At 40.7% G+C, this 24733-nt stretch overlaps 3 long non-coding RNA genes and 1 pseudogene across 8 annotated transcripts; 2 read left to right on the top strand and 2 right to left on the bottom strand.

The window, feature by feature from the left end:
- Positions 1-5689: 5689 nt before the first annotated feature.
- Positions 5690-11121, bottom strand: LOC116918383. 6 transcript variants are annotated; one of them, XR_006644364.1, is made up of 13 exons: positions 11067-11121; positions 9930-10064; positions 9555-9832; positions 9352-9494; positions 9044-9292; positions 8526-8623; positions 8244-8460; positions 7411-7662; positions 6726-6916; positions 6450-6648; positions 6238-6389; positions 6007-6176; positions 5690-5948 (listed from the first exon to the last, which is right to left on the bottom strand). It is a non-coding gene; the product is annotated as an uncharacterized LOC116918383 (long non-coding RNA). The 6 variants fall into 6 exon arrangements; XR_006644365.1 differs by having other exon boundaries at positions 6469-6648; positions 9044-9494; XR_006644362.1 differs by having other exon boundaries at positions 6456-6648; positions 9044-9494.
- LOC116918384 lies at positions 7916-10315 on the top strand. The gene is made up of 4 exons (XR_006644367.1): positions 7916-8468; positions 8528-9486; positions 9569-10034; positions 10103-10315. It is a non-coding gene; the product is annotated as an uncharacterized LOC116918384 (long non-coding RNA).
- Positions 11122-11867: 746 nt separating the features above from the next.
- LOC123470594 lies at positions 11868-12903 on the bottom strand. The gene is made up of 3 exons (XR_006644366.1): positions 12724-12903; positions 12508-12653; positions 11868-12425 (listed from the first exon to the last, which is right to left on the bottom strand). It is a non-coding gene; the product is annotated as an uncharacterized LOC123470594 (long non-coding RNA).
- Positions 12904-21893: 8990 nt separating this feature from the next.
- Positions 21894-23441, top strand: LOC123470592 (annotated as a pseudogene).
- The last annotated feature ends 1292 nt before the right edge of the window (positions 23442-24733 follow it).

Below are 24733 nucleotides of genomic sequence, written 5' to 3' on the forward strand. Positions count from 1 at the left end.
ATTCAATTTCATTGAAATCAATCGCCATTTCCGGTTCCGGAATGTCTTTTGCCCTTAGCCAAACAAGGAAGGCTCAGCACTCCGGACCCCTTCATCGAGTGTCTGACGGTGCCTGGCGACTTAATGTTTCAATTTATCCTGTCAAATGCTTGGAAACTTATTTGGACCGTATTGCAGCGTTGCGTGATACCACCAACTCCTCTTCCCTCTTTCTCAGCAGCAACAAACCTCATGGTCCGTCTTCTGTTGCTACAATCGGCCGTTGGATTAAGGAGTAGCTAAAAATAGCTGGTATCGACAGGTCAATCTTCACGGCACACTCGACCAGAGGAGCAGCAGCATCCAAAGCAGTTGTATCTCACGTTCCGATCCAAACTATCTTAGACGCTGGCAATTGGGCCAAGGAGTCTACGTTCACGCAGTTCTATGCTATGTGCTACTATGCCACATATACTGCTCTGTGGCACTGGTATTTTACCTCCTTTGTCTGTGATTATCCTAGCTTATTTGAAAAGTAGTTCAGAAAGATCCTTGCTGGAAGATGCATTGAAACACAGACAGGCAACTTGTGAAGAAATCCCATTTGTAATTGCAGACAAAGAATATTGGACTGATGATGTTCATTATCAGACGATGGTATCCTACATGTTTCATGTTTTACGGATCATGTTACAGCTAACTCATTATTTTTATTCTTTATATAGCCATTTAATCACCAGAAAAAGATAGCAAAATTTTGTTATGCCACCCCTGCAATTTGACAGCGAATGGAAGATTGTTTTATCTTTATTTTAATTGTTGCATTGTAAAATTAGGAATTGCTGCAAAAATCCATCAGTGCTTCACTAGAAGCTAGAAAGTCATGGAAGAAGGTACCTTTGAACACAAAAATCGACATTTTTCTAAAAGCAGGATATTGCCCGAACAACAATTCGGGAATTTTACCAACAGCAACTCAAGTTTCCACAGGAAGTAATCATGTTTTCTCTCTCTGTTGTCTTGCCTCCGTGTTGCTTTATGTTCAGTGATTCCAAAATCTGATTAGCTTAAGCGCGTTGGGGACCTAATAGGCTTTACTCACACCTCCGTTTTCTCTTTTAGTATGGCACTGTTGCCATACTTGTCAGACTTGCTATAAATATTGTCACACTGGTTGTATTTGAACCAGCACAAATGAATACAAAAAGTGATGACTTAAATCTAAACAATGGTTTTACTCGAACAAAAGGGGATAACCATTACCAAAAGTTGGAGAAGCGTCTGAAGACCTCTAGGGAAACCAGGGAACTCCTCTAACGGAGCCCAGCTCCGGGAGCTCACGCGATGCAGACTCATCTAATGCAGATTCGGGGCAGCGTTTTATACCGTCGTGCGAATTACTCCCCTTCCGGAGTGCGTATCTGCGTTTCTTTCCTAGAGCGGACTTCTCCCGATGGTTTCTTCACCACGATCACAGCGTTGTCCAAGGAGCTGACTCTTCTCTGCGAAGAGAGAACCAATGTCCTTTTTCACCTGCGACAATATGCTAAATCTAAAGGGTCACACACAGTTCTGTCTCTCTTTTCATTTTAGTAAATAATCCAAATTTTTCAGCGCTAGTGGTCGAACAATTTTTCAAATATACGACAGAAACGACCAAATGTTGTAATGATTACTTTGTTTTTTTGAATCGCTAGTTTCTATTTAAACAACGAGAAGAACAAAATGAAAAAGTAAAAATATAGAAAGATATATGTATATTCTTCCTTTCCTCACGTGATTTGCTTCCGCTTCGGTGCAGGTATTCTTCTTTTTCCTACCTTTTCCCCCTGTTTTTTTGCTAAGCTACACAAGCAGCCGCCAGAGGCGCTGCTTGATGCAATGTCGGATACAACCACAGTTGTCTTGTGGGCTTTGTCGACGTCATGAATAACTCTAAATTAATTTATAAACATAATTGTTGAACTAACTATAAATATAACAAAAATATGCGAAAAATAGTTTCAAATCCAATGGCGCATGGAAAATGTCTGAATAATGATACTTTTTCAAATACCTGGAATTATTGGTCCAAACTTAGTTCTATCAGTGGTCTTGTGTCTACAGGACTACTGAAGTAGAGCCGAATGCATTTGAATCGAATCATCTCTGTTTACAACCCCAAAACAAATATGTTTTTCCTCATCTACCAATTCATGGCATCGCTTTTTGGTTTGAGTCATGAAGATACTATACAGGAGGATCCTTGTGAGCCAGATCCAACAACCGCTAAGGAAACCGAAAAAACTTCAAAAGCAGCAGATCAAGATGGTTCCGTTAAAATTAATACAAGAAGCCTAGAAGCGTCCGGTTTGGATAGGCAAAAAACTTGGAAACCTTGTTGCCTTATGGCATTCATACCCATCCTAAATTTTATTGTTATCATGACTGCAATTTGGGTTCCCCAGCAATCTTGCTGCCCTTGCTCAGAGAATACCACTCTTATCGATGAAATTCCAGAACCCCAAGAAGAAATCCGAGGAGAAAAAATACCGATTCTGGATTTGGTGAACCCAGAGCCCACCGAGGCAGTCGAAGTGAAAGCGGTCGTCACAGATATCAAACGGGAAAAATTAAAAATCAAAAAGAGATTTTGAATGAAATCTTCTACAGACCCATACCTCTACGAATTTTAGTCGAGAAGCTTATGCTAATCGAACAATTTCTCGAGAACTGGGAACGATTTATGAATCTCCTTGCTGATTAATGAAGCTGTTACACGATAATCGCGGTTTTGATGTGTTAAATAAAGTCAAAGAAAATTGTATATTGTTTTCATTTTTTTTTTTCTTTTTTGTGTCTGGTTTTCTCGTCACTCATAACAATTATCATACGTTCAACATTTGTCTAGGCCCATATAGGTCTTCTACAGTACCCAGATAACCGTAGCTACGGTAAGACATGGTTCTAGTGCTTCTTGATCCTTTTGGTTGTTATTCAGTGTTGTCAACTGGCCGGGTTATTTTCCCGTTTAGAGGTTTTTAAGTCGCACCCGGGTGAAATGCTGGAATCCGACAAAAACCGGGTTTTCTCCAAGAATTTAACATTTTTGCAGAGTAAAATTATTTTTGTGTGTAATAAAATAAATTCTGGTATAAATCGTAAAATAGTTTTTTTTTACACTTGAAAATATCTTGTTCGATAGTTTTATGAATCCTTTTTCGATACTCGGTAGGTGTCGTTGCATACCTTTGTTATGAACGTGCCTATCACCTATCAGAATACCAGATTCAAGAGCAGGCGCCACGTGCCATCCCAGACCTGAACCCTTTAGGTTAAAACTGAAAGTTCAAGTTTTCCCAAATTTGTGATTGAGTGACATCTTTTTGTGACATTTCCCCAGCTTTTTTGGTAAGCATATGTTGTAAACATAATAAGGCAATAATATGTGTTATTTTAATGACTTATTATATATCAAAAGAAAATGGCAAAAATATCTAGTGCTGGAATTCAAGTCATTTCCAATTTTTTTCGTCCTCAATGTAAATCAGCCAAACTGACAAAGCCACAGAGTTCTGAAACGGCTTGTAAAGGACTGTTGAATTATGATTCAGACAACATTGTGGAGTTAAATAATATTATTATTGTTTGATGGAAGAAGTGACATACATTCAGATCTCTAAAGGTCATTGGGGGTGAAGGCTTTTCCCCATCACATTCAACAACTTATCGGAACAAGGAAAAACATAGGCACAAGAATCTCAATCAATCACTTGTGCACCAACGAGCTGTAAGTTTCTGTGATAAGATGTCAGATCTATTGCTATTAATGATACAAACTATTGTGTTATTTTTAATTTCAGCAATATATGTTAGTGATTTAAACCAGAGTGGTCTCATTCGTTTAATGCAGTTTTTGTGTTCCAATAAAGAAGAAAGAGTTTCCATCTTTCGAAAAAGAAGCGAAAATAGAATTTAAATTCATTTAAATTTAAAACCGAGATTTTTCCCATCAATTTCCGGGATTTTTGAGAAAAATCTAAAAACGGGATCATTCTGGTTTTTTTAAGACATAACCGGGGGAAAAACTAAAAAGAATTTGGCAACACTATCTTATTTAATCTTCTATACTACAGGTCTCACCCTTAGTATCCGAACGGTAGGGCCATTTAACCCAGCGTTTTAGGGCGAATGGTGTGTAGCGCGGATAGGGAAATTGGGTAGTAAAAATTAAAATAAAGCTACAAAAAAAATTTCTAGTGTTAAATAAAGCCCCTTGGGCCATTGGGCACCTTCGGGATTTAATGTTAGTTTTAGTTGTTATAGCTGTTAAATTATCTCTTTACTTCCAAGATTCGTAATCCAAGTCTGTCTTCTTAATTTGTTACTCGGACACGTTTTTCAATCTTTTTTTTTTTTCGTTGAGCGAAATACAAATCAATTTAGTTTGGTTTCAATTACAATTACTGCTACATGTAGCAATGTAACATTTCTTTCTCATTTTCGTGTTTGTTTTATTGATCGGCTTTGAAACCTAACATTATCCGGACTCAAATCTCAATTGCTGTTTTCCAATTATGTTTACATAAGAAATAGGGACATCTAGTTTTAAATTTTGAATTAGAAAAAAAGTACAAAGGTGCCATCTGTTTTCCAAATGTTGAAGCACCCAAAACAGTACAAAATGGCCGATTGTTAACTTTGTTATATACGAAAAAAGATTCTATTTGTCACAAAGTTTAGCAATTAAGACAATAAAATGGGGTGCATTATCATTTGTTACCTATGTCATAATTTAAATATACTAATTTCAGCTTTAAAATATCGTTAATGCTGTTTTTTCGCTTTCCTTCATTCCTATTGGTGAAAAAAATTCCAATAAAGCTTTTCGGGTCCCTATCTGGAGGAGGAGCCTATTGGAAGTTGTGCTGCGTTAAAGGCCCCTAAACCTTCGGTAATTTAGTAAACTAAATCCCTTAGGGATAAGGTCTGTCCAATTCTGAAAAAATATTGCTTACGGTGTACTAATTATTAAAGTAAACCGCTTCGCCTTTTTTTAGGTAGGTTGGTGTGGTTTAGTGGGAAACGTACCCCCCCCTTAAAAATGCGTAATATTTCAATAATTTATTTCGGGAAAACTATAAGGCAAAATTCAATAAATTGTACAGAAATGGATAGCTCTTGGTAAGGGCTATCCATTTCTGAAAATAATTAACATAATTTTTATAAACAAAAAAAATTTTGGACGAAAAGTTGTTTGTAGTTTTTGCGCTCTAGATATACAGTCATGCGTGGAAGTTTCTTTAGCAGGCAAATGGGTCTATATCCTTCTATTTCTTTTTGATGGAGGGGATAGTTTGGTGCCTACCGTACCCTTTTGTGCTATTCCCAGAGTAATAGAATACTGGTGTAGCCACGGCCATGTTAACTCCCCCTCTCGGATTTTTTCCGTATCGATTGTGAGAAAATGAGGCAAGATATCGATTTAAGTGTCCCATAACCGTAACTGCCACCTATGAATTGAGTTTTAAGGGTTGTTATTTAAAATCGTAGACTTTTACTTTTTTCACGCTAATTAATTAAGCCACTTTTTGTTTACTTTCTGAAGTACAGACGACGAAAATGAGCGAAAACATAGCGAAAACGTAATACATCACAAGTTCACAACACAGCCGCTGTGGCGCTTTCGTTATAGGACAGAAAGACTTTTAGGCCAAAAAGGCAATGGGAGGGCCCGCCATAAGCGTGGCTTCACCAGTATTCTATTACTCTGCTATTCCTATTTCTCTTTCTTTGCAACCCGCGAAAAAAGTGCTAAATTAAAAGTAGGAAAATTGACTGAAACGCAGAGGAAGAGAAGTCCAATTGCGAAATGAGAGGTAGGAAGAATTTAAAGTAAGTTAAAAGCTGACTCCAACAGCAACGTAATAACATCGAAAGATAAACGGTTTTCTAATATGCGCGCCACATTAGGAGCCACAGGTGTCATCCTAAATTTTCAAGATGTTACCAATAGGAAAAGACCAATTATCATTTTATTGGTAATACCTAAGACTTTCAGTGATGCACGCTATAAGGCATTTTAACTTCAAAAGAATCGGAGGAGTTTTTGCGTCTTCCGGAGAAAGAAGAACTTGGTCCAGCTCTTCGTAAACGTGAACCTTTACCTCTGGATTGTTCAAGATATCGTGTAAAAGGAACATGGTGGCATTTCCCGTCTGAATAAGTGAAAACGGAATTAATATTATTTCGATTCTATACGTGGAAGAGAGTACATACCGTTTCAATACCAGCTGCAACAAGATCGATAAGCGAGACGATTATCACGGGTGTCAACACCTTCAGCAGTCAAAATTTGATTTAAAACCAACGATTGCGTCTCAGTAGCCTCTCCACTGATAAGGTCTTTATTAATCAAATCTGAAAATACGCTGTTAAAAATAAAATCATGACGTGGCGAAAACTATATAATTGGATATTTTTGGCTTTACTCGTACATGATGTCCTCACATTTTGCTAGTTTTCTATAAGATTTTGTAGGAAAATATTTCCACCATGGAAGTTCATGCGTACTTTCATGAGACACTTCAAACAGATTTTTCGTTGCAAACATTAAACGCTCAGCAATAGGCGGGAAGCAACTCTTACTTAAGGCTTCCAGACGTCGGTCCACAATAATGGCAAAAATGACTTGAAAGGAAAAAATTCTATGTAATAAAATTATAGATTTGAGCATTTGTCATTTGTCACGCATCTCTGTTCGTTACCTTCTGCACCAAAGCTGTAGACATATCTTTCGAATCCCTCAATAAGATTTTCTGCATTTCGTTCTTCACGAATTTTCTCTATCCGTTTCTCTGATATGATGGATAGTTGCTTTACAGTATGATCTCCAAGGGCATTACTGGCTAGCTGAGTTGTTAGTTTGCTTCTCAAATGATGCCATTCTAATCTTTGGCTAAAGAAAAAACAAAAGTAATATACACTATTATTACCTTTACCAGGGGTTTTGAGCACACACACATTTGGATGGTTGAAGCATTATTACTACTGTAGCGCCAATGTACTTTGTCGCTTAGCACCGGATGCTAAGAGATGTAAATGTGCGATGTCAATGGACTTTGCCACTCTGGCCGGATGTTAGAGGACTCAAAAGCCCGTCTATACCGGCCAGAGAGGCAGTCCAATGTAGTGATTCAGACTAGTTGTTAGTGCTGTCAGTGCTGTTACTGTGTAATGCTGTGTGTGTGTGTCGTGTAAGCTGTCTATGACTAAATACATCTGTTAAACCCAGTGAATCTGTTACACTACTCATGTTATACCACTCTTTAGGTCATTAAACTATAGCACACTGTACTATCTATAGATAGATTTTCGAATAATTTTTTTGCCACAGCCCTGTAAGAGAAGATATGAACACAAGTCTTCCTATCACTACACAAATTAAAATACCTGCATGCACACAATGCCAAACTTTGGGCACTGGCGATATCAACTTCCAACGAAGGAGTAGCATGAAACTACCATCAAGTTGTCCAAACAGGTTGATGATGACGGCCAAGAACTTACCACATCCCCAAGAGATGTCCATGTATTCTCTCTGCTCATTCTATTGGAAGTACATGCGGATGCCATCTTCAAGGAATGTGGAAATGAGACAAGAGTATGTTGCTGAAGGTACTTCCAACTACAGCAAAACTATCACTAATCAATGAGAAACAGGTAGTTACAAAATACTCATTATTAATTATCTATATTTCTTAATATACAGTCATGCGTGGAAGTTTCTTTAGCAGACAAATGGGTCTATATCCTTCAATTTCTTTTTGATGGAGGGGATAGTTTGGTGGCTACCGTACCCCTTTATGCTATTCCTATTTCTGTTTCTTTGCAACCCGCGAAAAAGGTGCAACATTAAAAGTATGAAAATTGACTGAAACGTAGGGGAAGAGAAGAATGGAAAGAAAACGAGGGTATGGTAGGCACCATAGTATTCCTTCCGTCCAAACAAAATGAAAGGACATAGACCCATTTGCCTGCTAAAGAAACTAGACGCATGACTGTATATGGAATCAAAGAATGTATTTAGTTAAACAGGTTAATCGTATGCCATTGATAAAACGACGACTGATTAACCTATTTTACTTTTTAAAAATGAGCAAGTAATCCTATGCCATTGGTAAAACCCACGGCGACTGATTAACCTACTTTAGTTTTTTTTTAAATGAGCAGGTTAATCGTATGCCATTGGTAAAAACCACAACGACTGATTAACCTACTCGTACCTTTCCTTCTGTGATGGATTGATTCGGTGTGGTGTGCAGCAATGAAAATATTTCTGTTACGACGTAGTTCATGACGCAAGTGAAGACTAACACTTGTCGTCACTAACAGATGCTTCCACTTTTGTGCAAGCAAAGTAACGTTGCCCGATAAATTCTTCGTTGCCAGATAAATTCTTCGTTTTTTTTACACACGGCTGCTGCTGGCTCATCTGTTGTCCTAGATAGGTAATTGTTGAAAACGTTAGATTTAATCGCCATACGGAGTGAATTTTTTCTTTTTACAGATGCTGCCCCTCCTTGCGTGCTGTTAAGGGTTTTAAACATTCAGCTCCTTAAAGACATCATTGCCGAATCGAAATTCCACTGAGACGACAATCCATCTGTAGATAAAAAAGAAAAGTTTTTACACAGCAGTTTTGATAGACGATAACAAGTAAGGCTACACGCTATTACTCAGAGGTTGGACGTAACTAATTTTCCAAGTGGAATTAGATGGCTATTAAAATTAAATAGCCTGTCATTTCATACATACAATTTACATTAGCATTCGCGACAGGAAAGGACGTGAAAAAAAACAAACCCACTTTCATTTTTCAATTTGATTAAACATGTCTAATACTCTGTGAACGTCGTGTGTCAACTGACCATAAAATATTGCAATCATTCCCATTAACCGATTAGTTTCGAATGAAGAAAAGAAACAAAGGTAACCTAGCAGCCGTCTTGGATTGCCCTTTCTAGTCAAACCATAATGGTCGTACGAGAAAGTCCGCTATTACACGGGACACACATCCAATTACCTCCAACTAAATGCTGGGCATGGGCCATTCGTCCGTTGTTAATCTGGAACCGGATTCTTGGCGTTGAACTGGCAGAGATTTCACCTTTAGCCGGAAAGACCTTTCGGTGGCTTACATTTGCATACAGAGTTTTCTGTTTGTTGTTGCACGTCACTTGTCTTGCGGACATTTTCTATTTTTTGCACACCATACGAATGCAGGCCTCGCTTGATCCGCCCCAAGGGCTAATGGTTTTCAGCACAGAAACGGCTACGTGGAACTGAATAATCGATTTCATTAATTATGGTATTCATGCAATTAGAACTCACGTTATCTTGCTGACTGCCATGCGACCACTCGATCTGCTGGAAAGTTTCAATCGAATGAAACTCGTTGTAGCTGCAGACAATTACAATCGAATTCGCAGAATATCTTCGTTGGGAATCGTTTACATCATCTTGGTGGTAAGAACCTTTTAATTGATTAATAAGTTTTAAATGAATCTGTATTTCGTGATAAATAATACGATTACCTGAATGATTAAAGGTGTCTGGGATTCTTTTGTTGGTCACGGATTATCATCTGCGCAGGAGAACTTCTTTTAACAATCTTCATCACTTCTATTTCGACATTATCAGCCATCTATCCAATGACTGCCTTGCTACTGTTTGTCGTTCACTGCTATGCTTCGTCTCTTGCATTCGAGCTGATCCAGATGGAAATCGAGCGACGTGAAGTTCAGTTATTAAACAGCCAGCACGAAGACGTCAGACATTTCGTTTTTGCAGTAAAGCAAAGATATTTCCTGGCCTGTGATACAGTCGATAACATTAACTATAGTTTTGGTTGGATACTGCTCCTATCTACAACCTTTTATTTTGTTGCCATTATCAATTCGAGCTTTTACCTGTTTGGCATGGAACTCAAAACGGCAACGAATCTCTCCTTTTTGTTGTTTGCTTTGGTCCACCTGATCTTAATGTGTTCCTTTGCAGATCGTGTTTCCAACAAGGTACAATTTCTTGGTCGATCTGCAGCAATTCTGAAAAATAAAAATAAAATTAATTCTTTTAAACTTAGGCTGGAGATGTTATAAGACAATTATTAAAATTTAAATGGGCTGACACACCGTTAGCTGGCAATCAAATGGAAGTAACAACAAAAAGAAGATTTGATGCGGAATTGAGACAAGTAGGGGAGACTGGAGTTAGCCGGGACGGTTTTCGTTTTCCCCCTATATCTCCCAAACTAATCATTAAATTAATTTATTATTTTGTTTTTATGTATTCCATACTGTAATGTACCCCCCATATTTTTTATATAATTAATAATAAACTATTTTCCCATATAAGACCTTTAAAGTTTTCTTAGATTTGTGGAAGGAGCCTATTTTGAGGGGTAAGTGAGGACACTAGGGTGGGTGGTGAGGGACGTCCTTCGTTTTCGCCTTAAAATTCATTAAAAAAATTTGTAAAAATTGAAATAGCGTCCCACTGCATAGACTCTATAAGTTAATAAATGTTTCAATTTGATTATTGTGTTAATAAAATTTTTTTCTTATATGATAAAAAAACCCTTATTAAAGATAGGTGGGGGTTGGACTTATTGTAATCGATTAGTATGCTGAATAATCGATTGCTTGTTATCATTGTAAGGAACAGTAAGGGCGTCATGAGCTCGGTGATGAGTGATGGGCTTGAAGACCAAACCCGCCCACTAATGTCCCCTTTTAGTCAAAAACAGCTGTCCCGATTTCCCGATAAAGACTATTTTTTTAAAACGTTAATATTATCCCTGAGGGTATATATGTATATATACTGAAGGACTATAACAAATTTAGGGTGTGGGGTATAGGGGGTAGGGTAGTAGTAGTAGATCTCAGAAGGTTTAATGTCCATTATGTATTTCCATATACGTTTCTTCCCTGAATGACCAATCGTCCTCAAATTTTGTACAAAATTCTGTCAAAATTTGATACGTGGTATAGTGGTTTTTTCATTTGATTCTATTACAGTATTAAAAAATTAATTTGCGTAATTGTTACCTAGCTGGTTGCCGAATCCTAGGCAGTGAATTCGCTTTTGTTTGCGTAACCTTACAACTGTCAATGCATTGCAGTCAGTGCAGAAGGCTGTATAACAGTCCCTAAACAGTAAGTTTTTTCTTTAACAAAATGTTTTAAACAGTAGATTTTTATATATTTTTTTATATTGCAAATTTAAATATATTTTGAAAATATTTATTTATTTATTATATTAAAAATATTTAAATATAACAATATGTAAATTAGTTTTTATAGTTTAATGCCAATTACTCTCTAATTCAAAACTAGTTTATTGGTCCAATTATTTACGCCAATAATTGACGCTTCTGCGAAAAAGCCTAAGTTGAAAGACTTTGGCTTGTTATTACCGATTATTTTGATAACGGTGACGTCATGACTCGTAAGTGTGAAAGAATACAAGACGGAGAACGAAGCAAACACTATAAATTGATTAAAATTTAGAAATCTTGGATACAAAATCTGTTTGTCTTTGGCCCACGTTACATGTCTATAGACATTTTTTTTCAAAAAAATTGCCCGAAGGACATTACCGAAGGAATCTTGTCTACAGTAATTGATCGAAAATTATAATTTTTGTTTTTAACTATAAAGAAATGATTAAGCTTCATTTCCATATTAAATTTACATGCCATTTGCGATTATTTTTTTCTAGAAACATCAAATGGCGGAGACAAAATTAACTAAAAAAAAACGTTTTTTAGTTTTGTTGATAACTGATACAGTTATTGACAAAACTCAACCAAATTTCATGCCAAAGTAGATTGTATGTATCTAAATAACATACTAAAAAAAAATTTTATTTTATTAAAATCTACTATTTTCCCCCTACTGTCCCTCTTGACCCGGCATACTCCCGGCATACTCCAGTCTCCCCTACTATTATTTTTACGCAGACGGAGTTTCTCGTAACAAAAATGGCGCAGACCATTCCGCAAATTAGTGCCAATGGCAATTATTTCAATGTCGACAAGAAACTTTTACCGCAGGTAGGCGCGTGAATGACCATCCTTCTATTTGTTTAAAAATTCAAGTTTAAAAGTTCTCTGTTTGTTTTTAAGTTACTACTGGCTATGGGCAAGTAGTTGGAGCAGCTCTGACTTACTTTTTCATACTTTGTGAGTTCAAAGCATCCGAACAAAGACTTCCTCTCAACTGGTATTAATCTCGTCCCTTAACCACAAGGTTATGCATGTAAATTATTTAACTTGAGCAGTTGCTACGTCAAACCTGTTCTATGGGAACATCCTCTGAAGAACGGCACATTTTAGTATGAAATAAAGAAGACCCATTCAACTTAATGGTATGCAACTTGGCTCCATTTGTTTCGAAAAAAAGCATCTGGATTGTGTGTAGGAGAAAGGGACGTTAGTGGCCGTTGACAAGTATGAATACATCACAAGGATGAAGGGTGTGTTCTTACCTTGGTTTTCTTTATCAAGTCTAACTGCGTAAAAACTGTAGAGGGTAGACCTGCTGTTTGCCACGTACGATTATTCACCTTTAAGGAGGTTGCTGCCACCAATTTAAAAACGAAAATGTGCGGCTCGATGATCTATAGAAACATGCCTACGGAAACAATAATTATATTACTTTAAACATAATGCCCCCTCAAGACATTTCACTGGATGGAAATTACATTAGAATTCAATCAGATTTTGCGTGAAACAAAGAACAAGTGCTTAAAAAAGAGTTGTGGTGTCCGTTAGAACAAACTCACAATGGTCATTCACATTAACTATAGTTTTGGTTGGATACTGCTCAAATCTAAAACCTTCTACTTTGTTGCCAAGATAAATTCAGAACCTTCCACTCTGACCTACTGTTGATGACTAGATGCAACATGGCCGCCGCGAGACGTCTCACCCCCTCGGTTTGTGTGAGGGAGCACCTATCCGGCAATCTGATTGGCTCTCCCAGACAGATTGTAACGGTCACCACCACGGCGCTGTTATTTTTTTGAATCTTGTTTTCATTAGTTTAGCTGACGCATTGACGGTGAAATGGCGGCAAATATCGACCCTGAATTCGAAGTGGAGGAAATTTTAGATTCCAGGTAAGTTTGTTTTTATTTTTTTTTACTGAAATTTACTTACTTTTTTTCAAAAAGGAAATTTGTGTGTGATGACGGTAAGCTCCGAGTCTGGTATTTTGTTAAATTTAAAAATTGTCCAGACTCGGACAATCAATGGCTGCCGGCTTCCTTTTGTAATTGCCATGCCCTCGTGAGGCAATATTATCGGAATAAAAAAGAGCGTGAATTCGGGTAATTTATAATAGATAATCAATAATATTTAGATTTAAAAATTAATACTTATTTTTTATTCAAGTAGAACTAATGAAGATGCTGTGGCCCCAAGTTCGCCTTCTGCCCCCTATCCTTCTTCACCCATTCCCAGTTCACCTTCTCCGACTCCATCATCTCCTTCTCCGACTCCATCATCTCCTTCTCCGACTCCATCATCTCCTTCTCCAGAATTTTCTCCTCTTCCACGTCCAGTTTCTTCCTCTCCATCTTCTTTTTCTTCATCTTCTCTACCACCTCTTATTTCTCCGTCCCCTACTTCTCCGTCCCCAACTTCTCCGTCCCCAGCTTTTTCGTCCCCAACTGCTCCGTCCCAAGCTTTTCCGTCCCCAACTTCACCGTCCCCAACTTCTCCTGCTCCAACTTCTCCAGATCCAACTTCTCCAGCTCCAACTTCTCCAGCTCCAGCTCCACCATCTGCAATTCCTAATCCGGAGGGAAAACGCAAAAAAAAGAAAACTAAATCCAAAAAGAAAAGGGTTCGGCATGTAGACAAGGTTGCCAAAGACCGGATTTGCCACAACGTAAGTGATGTTTTTTTTAAATATTTTTATTAAAAAAAATTGATTTATTATTTTTTTTGTAGTGTCTACAGAAGGGCCATATGGCAAATACTTGCCCTAATCCAAGGCAACGGCCAACAAAGAAACCGAAAACTAATTAGTTTGTTTTGTATTTTTTATTTTTTTTTTAAATACATTACAACTTTTTATTTTTGATTGCGTTCATTTTTTTTTTATGGAGGGGAGTTTTGAAAAAGTGATGGGGGCTGTGAGTTCTTCCATTTTTCTCTTCGTCTCTCTCATTTTATTAGTAATAATGAACGGCCAAAGTGTATCCAGACATTCGGAAGTGGCGGATATATCTTGGGTTCAAATCCCCGTCCATGAACAGTAGTGAAATTCAGTACACTATTAAAAATTTGTTTCAATTTTGGGTGCTCATAACCCCCCCAAAACTTGTTAAACTGGAGGGGGGTTATGAGTACCGAAAAGTGATTATTTTTTCTACTACAACTTATAGGGGGTTTATAACCACCTAATTAAGGTGTTTTTATCTGTTACAACTCTAAAAATGTGAGCATTGTAACATCCCTTTTTTGCTGTTTAAACGCGGATAATTAAATATGCGTGAAATTCTTTTTTACTTTTTATTTCCATCAGTCCGTCAAATTGGTAAACAACCATTAACTAGGAAAAAATTGCAGTTTTGGATACACTGAAAGTAAACGCAAACATTTTCTTAATTGAAAAAAAAACTAGGTTGCAAATGGACAATAAATTTGTTGTTCACATTTGAAACACTTTGCATTAACTATTATCACTGTTACGGTAATCTATTTTTTGAAATTGTTTCAAGAAAATTTTTAAGGGTTGACAGTCAAAAGGACTGTTTCGAGATTCGCCGTGTCCTACAAATTCCCGGATGTCAGCCTGTTGTCTTACAAACATTTCTGTCCAATCCAGGGCTGCCACGGCCAAAGCGCCCACAACCTGAAAGTAGTTGTTGGGAATGTAATCGCCCAACAGACGACGACAACCCGATCCGGCCGCCGGACGACTGCACCCGCGCATTTGCGCGACTATTGTCTCAGGGGCCCCCGATAGGTGGCCCCAAACCCCCATTGTTTCCCCTCCTTTAATTGTTACCCCCCCACTAAGTGACTGTAAATCTAGCAGTGTAAATCGAATAGACGGTTGGACCAGACACAGTTCTTAGTGTCAATTTAATTCTCAACTTAAACTGTAAGTACGGTACGACACACCGCAAAAAGTATTACAAAGTTTACATGGTCCTTCGAATCCTAAAAAGTTAACTTAAGCCAGTGAAGTACTGTGTCCTTCCCATCCATCACATTCAAAAATTTAATTGCTAAGCCGTTTGGGGCCATTACTAGAAAGGCCCCTCAAAAGAGGGGAGTAACAATCCTTGAAAAAAAAAAAAATCTCTTTGAACAATTAGGTAAAGAGGGGCGGCCATTAACCACGCTTAAGTCACGTGTAAGCCTAAGGCTTCCACTACCGCACACAGTTAATAGCCACCGTTCTTTCTCTCTTTCTTTAATTTCTTAAACTTAATCGCCTTCACACACAAAGAAAAAACACTATCACGTCTCTCTAACTTTCCCCTTCTGATTATTGGCTATCTCGCCCTATTGTTATTTGGGATTGATATTAACAAATTCTATCTGTTTCTCACCTGAATTATAGAGGAGTACCGTAAGGTCTCCAAACAAAAATCAAAATAGGCAAGAAGAGTCAGCGAATCAAAAGGGCGCAGTTGCGCCGAGAAGGGCTTTTGCCCGCATGGGTGGAACCGCCCCGTCCTCCCCCGGCACGAGAGCGTATTCCGGACGAGCAGTTGCCAGCAGGAGCCCTCGCTCCTAGTCTACAACCATTCTTGGAAATTGCCCGTAGACACATCACCGTCGAAGAACTAGTAGAAGCGACCCGCCCACGATACTACGGCGATATCCGCTACGCACCTCCAGGAATTCCGGTGGGTTACCCTGCACTCGTGCCCGTGCCAGTACCTGCACCGCAACCCGCGCCAGTGCCAGTACCTGCACCGCAACCCGCGCCAGTGCCAGTACCTGCACCGCAACCCGTGCCAGTACCAGTACCTGCACCGCGGCCCGTGCCAGTACCAGTACCTGCACCGCAACCCGTGCCAGTACCAGTACCTGCACCGCAACTCGTGCCCGTGCCAGTACCCGCACCAGCATCAGAACCAGGACCCGCGCCCCAGGATCCAGCAGCTACAGCTGCTGGTCCAACCAAGCCGCTAGTTTGTAGGCCAGTTGAGGAGGAAGACGAACTACAACTTTGCTGGATAAGTTCGTGCGACTCGTCAGAAGAAGACAATACCTCCACGGAAGAGGACCAGAGCGGATACAACCAGTCAGTAGGGAGAGCAGCTTATCTCAGAGCAGACCAGACAAGACAATTGCGTGGCAACTTCACCGGTCGACAGGGTCCGAGCTGGACTAGAAGAAACACCAGAGGAAGGGAACAACGGTAATACCAGCATTGTATTCATTGGAGAGGGCAGCAAATGAAGACTGCTAAATACATCTGGTAAAATAAAAATTGCAAACGCCGTCCATTCTTCCTAAAAAAAAAAAAAAAAAAAAAAAAAAAAAGATTTTTTCTAGTGTAAGGAGCCCGGGTAATCGGTGACTTCAAATAAAAAAAAAAAAAAGTATTGTCTCTCTCTTGTGTAGTGACCACCGCATGTGGCGCTACTAGTAAAAAAAAAAATAATAAGGTCTTCTCTCTCTCTTGTGTAGTGACCACCGCATGTGGCGCTACTAAAAAAAAAAAAAAAGTCTTGTCTCTCTCTTGTGTAGTGACCACCGCATGTGGCGCTACTAGTAAAAAAAAATAAGGTCTTCTCTCTCTCTTGTGTAGTGACCACCGCATGTGGCGCTACTAAAAAAAAAAAAAAAAAGGTCTTGTCTCTCTCTTGTGTAGTGACCACCGCATGTGGCGCTACTACTAAAAAAAAAAAGTCTTGTCTCTCTCTTGTGTAGTGACCACCGCATGTGGCGCTACTAGTAAAAAAAAAAAAGTCTTCTCTCTCTCTTGTGTAGTGACCACCGCATGTGGCGCTACTAGCAAAAAAAAAAAAAAAAAACACCATTTCTCTCTCTTCACACTAGTGTTACCACAACAAGCGGTACCATCTAAAAAAAAAAAAAAAAAAAAAGAAGGGTTCTTGGTTAAAACTATTTAAATTTTCTCCTTCCTTCTAAACTCTCAATCTCAAAAGCCCTTAGGAGCCACCTCTCTTAGGAAAATGGCTCCGACAACAAAAGGCTCTGAGAACGGCCATTAAGGGCCACATAACAAAAACAATCAACCTAATCAATGGGTTGAAAACTGTGATGACGCAAGAAGAGCTCAGCAACCTAGAAGTCCTGGAAACTAAGCTTAAAGGATGCTACGAAGCCTACAAAGGGTACTCAACAGCAATCCAAGACGAACTCAATGAAGCGGATGCAGCTCAGGCGGAATACGACGCCGAAACTGACATCACGTACCAAACACAAGATGAGGTATCAAATGCCAACGCAGTCATCAAGTTAAAACGTCAGGAATGGCTAAATATGTTAAAGAAAAAAGAAAAAGAGGAAGAAGAAAGAAAACAAGAAGAAAAAGAAGAAGAAAGAGACAAACGAATTCTAGCCCTCATCCAACAACAAGTGATGAATCAGGCAACCATAACCCGCGACATAATCACACAAGTGATTGCAGCCATACCTACGCCTCAAGCGCCAGTGGTTAACGTAACCGCAGCAGCTCCACCACAATCGACACATTCGATGAGGCTACCACAAAGGCAAATTAAACATTTCAAAGGGGACATTTTAGAATGGACCCAATTCTGGGAATCGTTTAATGCGGCGATTCATTCCTCAACCCTTACCAACGTTCAAAAGTTTGACTATCTCAAAGAGTATTTGAAAGGCGAAGCTAACTTAATTGTTAATAATCTTGAATTAACAGATGCTAACTACCAGGTAGCCATCGACGAGTTAACAAGAAGATATGGCAAAAAACAGGTTATGATCGACGCTCACTTCAACAAACTGCATACCTTGCAGCCAGTGAAAGACGGAAATGATGTGCCAGCCCTCAGGAGTTTTCAGCTGAATCTCCAATCGCACATCAGTGCCTTGGAGACATTAGGAGTCCCAACGTCTTCTTTCGGGGGACTCCTCGGTACTCAACTAATCAAATTAATTCCTTCAAGTTTACAGCTAGAATGGGCAAAATCAGAGTCCAACAAATCAACGGACATTGAAGGAGTAATAAAGTTCATCGGCGACCAAATCGATGCAGCCGAAAGATTCAACAGGATTAGAGGAGTAGAAAAGGAAAAACCATCTCCAGCTTCTAAACAACCAAAGCCTTTCAGCCCACCTCTAGCAACAGCGTCCCAACTGGCCGTTGGCGCTAAATCAAAGCCAGCTCCACAGTTCAAACCAACTTTAACATCTAAAAGTGTTAAATTTAGACCTAATTGGATTGAATGTGAAAGGCCTTGTATATTTTGCGGGCAAATTCATTGGCCGACAAGATGTCCAAAAGACTTAGCGGAGAGAAAATCAATCATTAACAATTTAAAAAGATGCGTGAATTGTTTCGGAGGGAAGCACGAGGTCAAGGATTGCACATCCCCCCGGAACTGCAACAAATGTGGAGGGAGACACCATTCCGCCCTCTGCGATAAAGGAGACATCAGAGTCTCCAAACCATCAAAATCGGCAAGCATCGTGGCCAGCAACTCCATCTCGGCCACTACAGCCTGCGCAAGTACGTTCGGGCAGTTAATGTTAAAAACGGCAACAGTGATTGTCAATGGACCAGACGGCAACGAAACTAGAGCAATTTTATTTGCTGACGACGGAAGTCATCGATCATGGGTGCTAAAATCGCTCTCATCACAACTCAAATTGAAAACAGTAGCGGTAGAAAATATCAGCACGAGAGTGTTCAAGAAAAAGGAAGCTAGCCAACCCGAAATGACAAAAACCGTTGAAATGCAAGTAAGGGGCACCTGGAAAGGCGCCCCAAAAATTACATTAATCGCTTTAGAATCAGACCACATTGCAGATACTGGCCCTTACATAGGATCCGAATTTGCAAGGAGCCTCTGGATCCAAAACGAAAAAATGGCTGACGACAGATTTGAAATGGCACATGAGGAAGAAGACCCAATTGGGATTCTGGTTGGAATGGACCAAATGTTCCAAATCATGTCAAATGAAGCAGCAATTCAGAGTCCGTGCGGACTACGCGCATTCAAAACGAAGCTGGGAAGAATGATAGCCGGTCCCTCACAAGAAACTAATTCTAAGACAGGCAATCAAATAATCCAGCACCTAATTTTAACATCTAATTATCCAGTGCCGCAGATAACGTCATCATTCGCAACAAGCAGCCGAATCGAAAGGAAAGAAAATCCACAACCAGGAACATCATTTTCAGATGCACCAACCGGATCCTGCGGAGAAACAGACACCAAACGGGTTGAACACGACGAAATAACGGCAACCAATTTCGACCTTTCCCACTTTTGGAAAATAGAAAATTTTGCGAACCTAGAAGGCGCTGAAGCAGTGGAGTCAGAGGATCGTTTCGACTCCTTCGACGAGAAAATAACAAGATGGCCAGACGGAAGATACTGTACACCAATACCTTGGTCAACAGATAAATGGAGACTCCAGAAAAACCTACCGTTGGCCACTGGAAGAGTAGAAAGCACAATAAGCAGATTGAGAAAAAATCCAGGAGACTTGGTGAATTATCACCAAGAGATCCAAAAACTGATCGATAGCAAATTCGTGGAAGAAGCAAATATGGACTACGACCAGCCCCATACTTACCTTCCACATCATCCGGTCTTCAGAGTCGACAAAACAACAACGAAAATAAGACCCGTTTTCGATGGAGCGGCAAAGACGAAATTTGGTCCTAGTCTAAACGACGTGCTGGAGACCGGACCGAACCTTAATCCCGATCTCCTATCGGTATTAATGCGATTTCGAAAGTGTAAGATCGCCTGGATTGCGGACATTGAAAAAGCCTTTCTCAACATCGCCCTACAGCCTGAAGACGCGGAGGCAATCAGGTTTTTATGGCCCAAGGATCCAGCAGTAGCTGGATCCCCGCTCAAAGCTTACAAGTGGAAAAGGGTGCCCTTCGGCCTTAGTCCTAGCCCCTTCCTGCTACGTGTAACCATAAACAAACATCTTAAATCACTAAAATCTCGTTTTCCAGAAACAATAGAGCAGCTGGAAAAGAATCTATACGTAGACGACTACCTTGGCGGAGCGAACGACGTGACAATCGCCAAACAAAGAGTCGATGAAACCGACGAGATTTTCAGCGACGCCCAACTCAACATGAGAAGCTGGGCAACGAACAGTGACGAGCTAAGACAACACTTGAAGGAGAAAGGGCTGTCGAACCAAGTCGTCGGCCTACTCTCCCCAGCGTTGGACGGACAACAAAAGGTGCTAGGAATCCGGTGGGACACCGGATCCGACTCCTTTCAATTCGACCCAACAGCTATAATTCAAGCAGTAGAGGAAGTAGGAACCGAGATCACAAAAAGGAAAATTCTTAGCATCTCGGCAAGGATTTTCGATCCAATCGGATTTTTAGCACCTACTGTCCTTCTATTAAAGATTATTTACCAGAAACTTTGGGAAAAGGAGATAGGTTGGGACCAAACTGCTCCAGCCGAAATCCAGAAATCATGGAAGCTGGTGATGACGAGCCTAATCGATTTCACCCAATTGAAAATTCCACGCTGGATCGGATTGTCAGAAATGATCATCTCCCATGAACTCCACGTTTTCGGAGACGCATCAGAAGCAGCGTACGGAGCCGTAGCATACGCACGACTTCAAAGGAGACACGAAGAACCGTACGTCGTCCTACTAACGAGCAAGACCAGAGTTGCACCACTACCCAAGAAAAAAGTAACTTTACCTCGGTTAGAATTACTAAGCTCGCTTTTAGCCGTACGCCTAGGTGAAGTCGTCAAAACAGCAATGCAAATCCAGCATTGGAGGACAATTTACTGGTCGGACTCTTTAGTCTCACTAGGATGGATCAGAGGCGAACCAAACAAATGGAAGCCATTCGTTCGAAACCAAGTAGAAACGATAAGAAAGTTCTCTCAGCCCGAGTGGTGGAGACACTGTCCAGGTCTCCAAAATCCGGCCGATCTTGCCTCGCGGGGGAGCGCCAGCGCCAACGCTGGTAACTTCAACTCTATGGTGGAACGGCCCGATCTGGCTCAAAGAAGATGAATCGGAATGGCCAGATTCCCCCAACACCCAAATTCCACAAACAATTCAATTTGAAATTGAATCAGAAGCAAGGAGTACGACGGTCAGCACGACAGCAGCCATCACAGCTCCAACAACCACCATTGAATGGAATTTGGACAGAATATCTACTTGGAATCGACTAGTAAGAAGAACGGCATGGATCGCACGATTCCTAAGAAGGAGTCAAGGGATATTAAGACCCCCTGGACAAGAATTTATGGAATCAATAAAATTATTCGAAAAGGTGATCCAAATTAACCGACTATCTAGAGAAGAATTGGATGAAGCGGAGCTGACTATTTATCGGCAGCTCCAACGGGAGCGATACCCCAAGGCATTTGAATCTCTGCAGCAGGACAACACAATCCAACCCAAGGAGAAAATCGCATCTCTTCTCCCAATCTGGGACCAAAGAGACAGACTCATCCGTGTACAGGGAAGAGTGTCACTTGCTTTAAGGGATCGAAATATCGAACCCCCAATTCTGCTTCCTGCAAAACATTTAGTAATCTCCTTTTTAATTACAGACAAACACGAGTCTTTACTACATGCAGGAGTAAAAGGAACACTATCGGAACTAAAGGAGAAGTTCTGGATAGTGAAGGGACGGCAGCAAGTTAAAACCGCTTGGTTCGCTTGTGTTGAATGTCAAAAACTAACGTCACCACCGTTCCAAGAACTAGCAGCCCCACTTCCGTTAAATCGACTCCGCCAGGCGCAAGCATTCCATATTACAGGAGTGGATTTCGCTGGACATTTGTTTTACAAACCAGCCCCATCCAGAAGGAAAGCGAAAGCCCTGACATCAGTCCAGGATCCGACTTCAACAGACGATCCAAATAAAGAGCCAGCTGAGGAGCTTATCGCAGAAGAAGACGCTCCAAATGAAGCTCCGCTCGCAGGCGAAGAAACGCCAACAGAAGAGGATATCGAAATCCAAGATATTCCACCGACAACGACTAAAGCTAAGAAGACTAATCAGCTCAAAAGTTATGCTTGTCTTTTCACATGTGCTGTCACTCGTGCGATTCATCTGGAACTGATGCCGGACATGACCGCACGCTCCTTTCTATTTGCCCTCCGCAAATTTGCAGCTAGACGAGGACCTATATCGGTGATGTATTCCGACAACGCACAAACTTTCCGATGTGTCGACCGACATTTAAAACTACTCAACTCCGATCCGACTGTCCAGGATTATCTTGCCGCCAGGAAGACTCTCTGGATATATTCCGCCAGCCTAGCCCCCTGGTGGGGCGGGTTCTGGGAACGAATGGTGAGGAGCGTCAAGGATCTGCTTCGACGCTCCAACGGTCGAGCTTGTCTGGACTACATGGAATTGGAAGCAAGCTTAATTGAGATAGAAAGCGTGATTAACGCACGCCCGCTCAGCTATATCGGAGAAGGAGCCGATGATCCGCTTCCAATCACTCCTAACCAATTCCTCAACAATCGACGTTCTACTCGCGCGGACCCGGAGCCAGCTACTAATTTAATAGCTCCTACCTCAACTAGCACCAAGTTGTTAGAAATGGATAAGCTCAGAAGAAATTACGTTGCCGATATCTGCTCCAGATTTGTGGACGACTATTTACGTCAACTGGACAACTTTCACTCCAAGGGGAAGTCCGGAAGAAAAATCCGCCTAGGAGAAATCGTCGTAATCCACGACGAAAACTCCAAACGTTTAATGTGGCCGATAGGAGTAGTTAAGGAATTAATACCTAGCCGTGACGGACTTGTTCGTTCCGTGATGCTTAAAATTCCCAACGGGAACCTCATTAATCGAGCAATTCAGTCCCTTCACCCCACAGAACTAAGAGAAGATCGAGATGAGGACATCGAGATTGAAAATCCGGATCCGACCCAGGAGCCGGATGAGGATCCAGCTCCACTTGTCCTAACACCGGAAATTGAGCCAGCGGTCGGAAATGTGGTCCCGGCCGCCGGAGAGACGGACAACGTCGTCGGAGAAGTCGAGCCAGATGGTACGGGCTCTAGTGGGGAGTATGTTGGGAATGTAATCGCCCAACAGACGACGACAACCCGATCCGGCCGCCGGACGACTGCACCCGCGCATTTGCGCGACTATTGTCTCAGGGGCCCCCGATAGGTGGCCCCAAACCCCCATTGTTTCCCCTCCTTTAATTGTTACCCCCCCACTAAGTGACTGTAAATCTAGCAGTGTAAATCGAATAGACGGTTGGACCAGACACAGTTCTTAGTGTCAATTTAATTCTCAACTTAAACTGTAAGTACGGTACGACACACCGCAAAAAGTATTACAAAGTTTACAGTAGTTGCCAGATTACCCTATTTCACCCGTTTTCGAAATTGAAATCACCCTCTTGATTTCCCTGTCCAAAATCGAAAAAACCCAATTTTTTACCCCTTTTTTACTGAAATACAGGGGGGATCGAAAAGGGGATCGAAAAGTTCTAGTGTCACCACGTAAAGTTCTTGTGTCGCCACGTAAAGTTCTAGTGTCGCCACGTAAAGTTCTAGTGTCGGCATGTAAAGTTCTATTGTCGGGATCAAAAAGTTATAGTGTCGGGATGGAAAAGTTGAAGTGTCATTATCGAAAAGTTCTAGTGTCGCCATGCAAAGTTTTAGTGTCGGCATGTAAAGTTTTTGTGTCGGGATCGAAAAGTTCTAGTGTCGGCATCGAAAAGTTTCTATTTCTAGAACGGTCCAGTGTCGGAGCAAAAAGGTCTAGGGTCGCCATGTAAAGTTCTACAGTCGGAGGAAAAAGGTCTATTGTCGGAACTTTTCTTCCAACTTCGAGTCTTTCCCTATTGGTTGGCTAACATTTAGTGTGTCCCCTTCACCGCCGTTCTAGTGTCGGCGCCAGAAGTTCTACTGTCGGGACCAAACGTTCTAGTGTCGAGTACGAAAAGTTCTATTTGTAAAACGGTCTTGTGTCGCTTTGCCGGGTATGGTAGGCACCATAGTATCCCTTCCGTCCAAACAAAATGAAAGGATGTAGACCCTTATAATAGATTCTACCCCCAAATTTTAGGTAGAATCAGAGTAATAGAATACTGGTGTAGCCACGGCCATGTTAACTCCCCCTCTCGGATTTTTTCCCAAAAGTTGTTGCCAATTTCGCGTATCGATTGTGAGAAAATGAGGCAAGATATCGATTTAAGTGTCCCATAACCGTAACTGCCACCTATGAATTGAGTTTTAAGGGTTGTTATTGTTATAACAACCCATATGTTTATACTTACATTTTTTCACACTAATTAATTAAGCCACTTTTTGTTTACTTTCTGAAGTACAGACGACGAAAATGAGCAAAAACATAGCGAAAACGTAATACATCACAAGTTCACAACACAGCCGCTGTGGCGCTTTCGTTATGGGACAGAAAGACTTTCAGGCCAAAAAGGCAATGGGAGGGCCCGCCATAAGCGTGGCTACACCAGTATTCTATTACTCTGGTAATAGTATTCTATTACTCTGGTGGCTACACCAGTATTCTATTACAGTGCCGGT

This window comes from Daphnia magna, linkage group LG3 (genome assembly GCF_020631705.1).
Source record: "Daphnia magna isolate NIES linkage group LG3, ASM2063170v1.1, whole genome shotgun sequence".
NCBI lineage: Eukaryota > Metazoa > Arthropoda > Branchiopoda > Diplostraca > Daphniidae > Daphnia > Daphnia magna.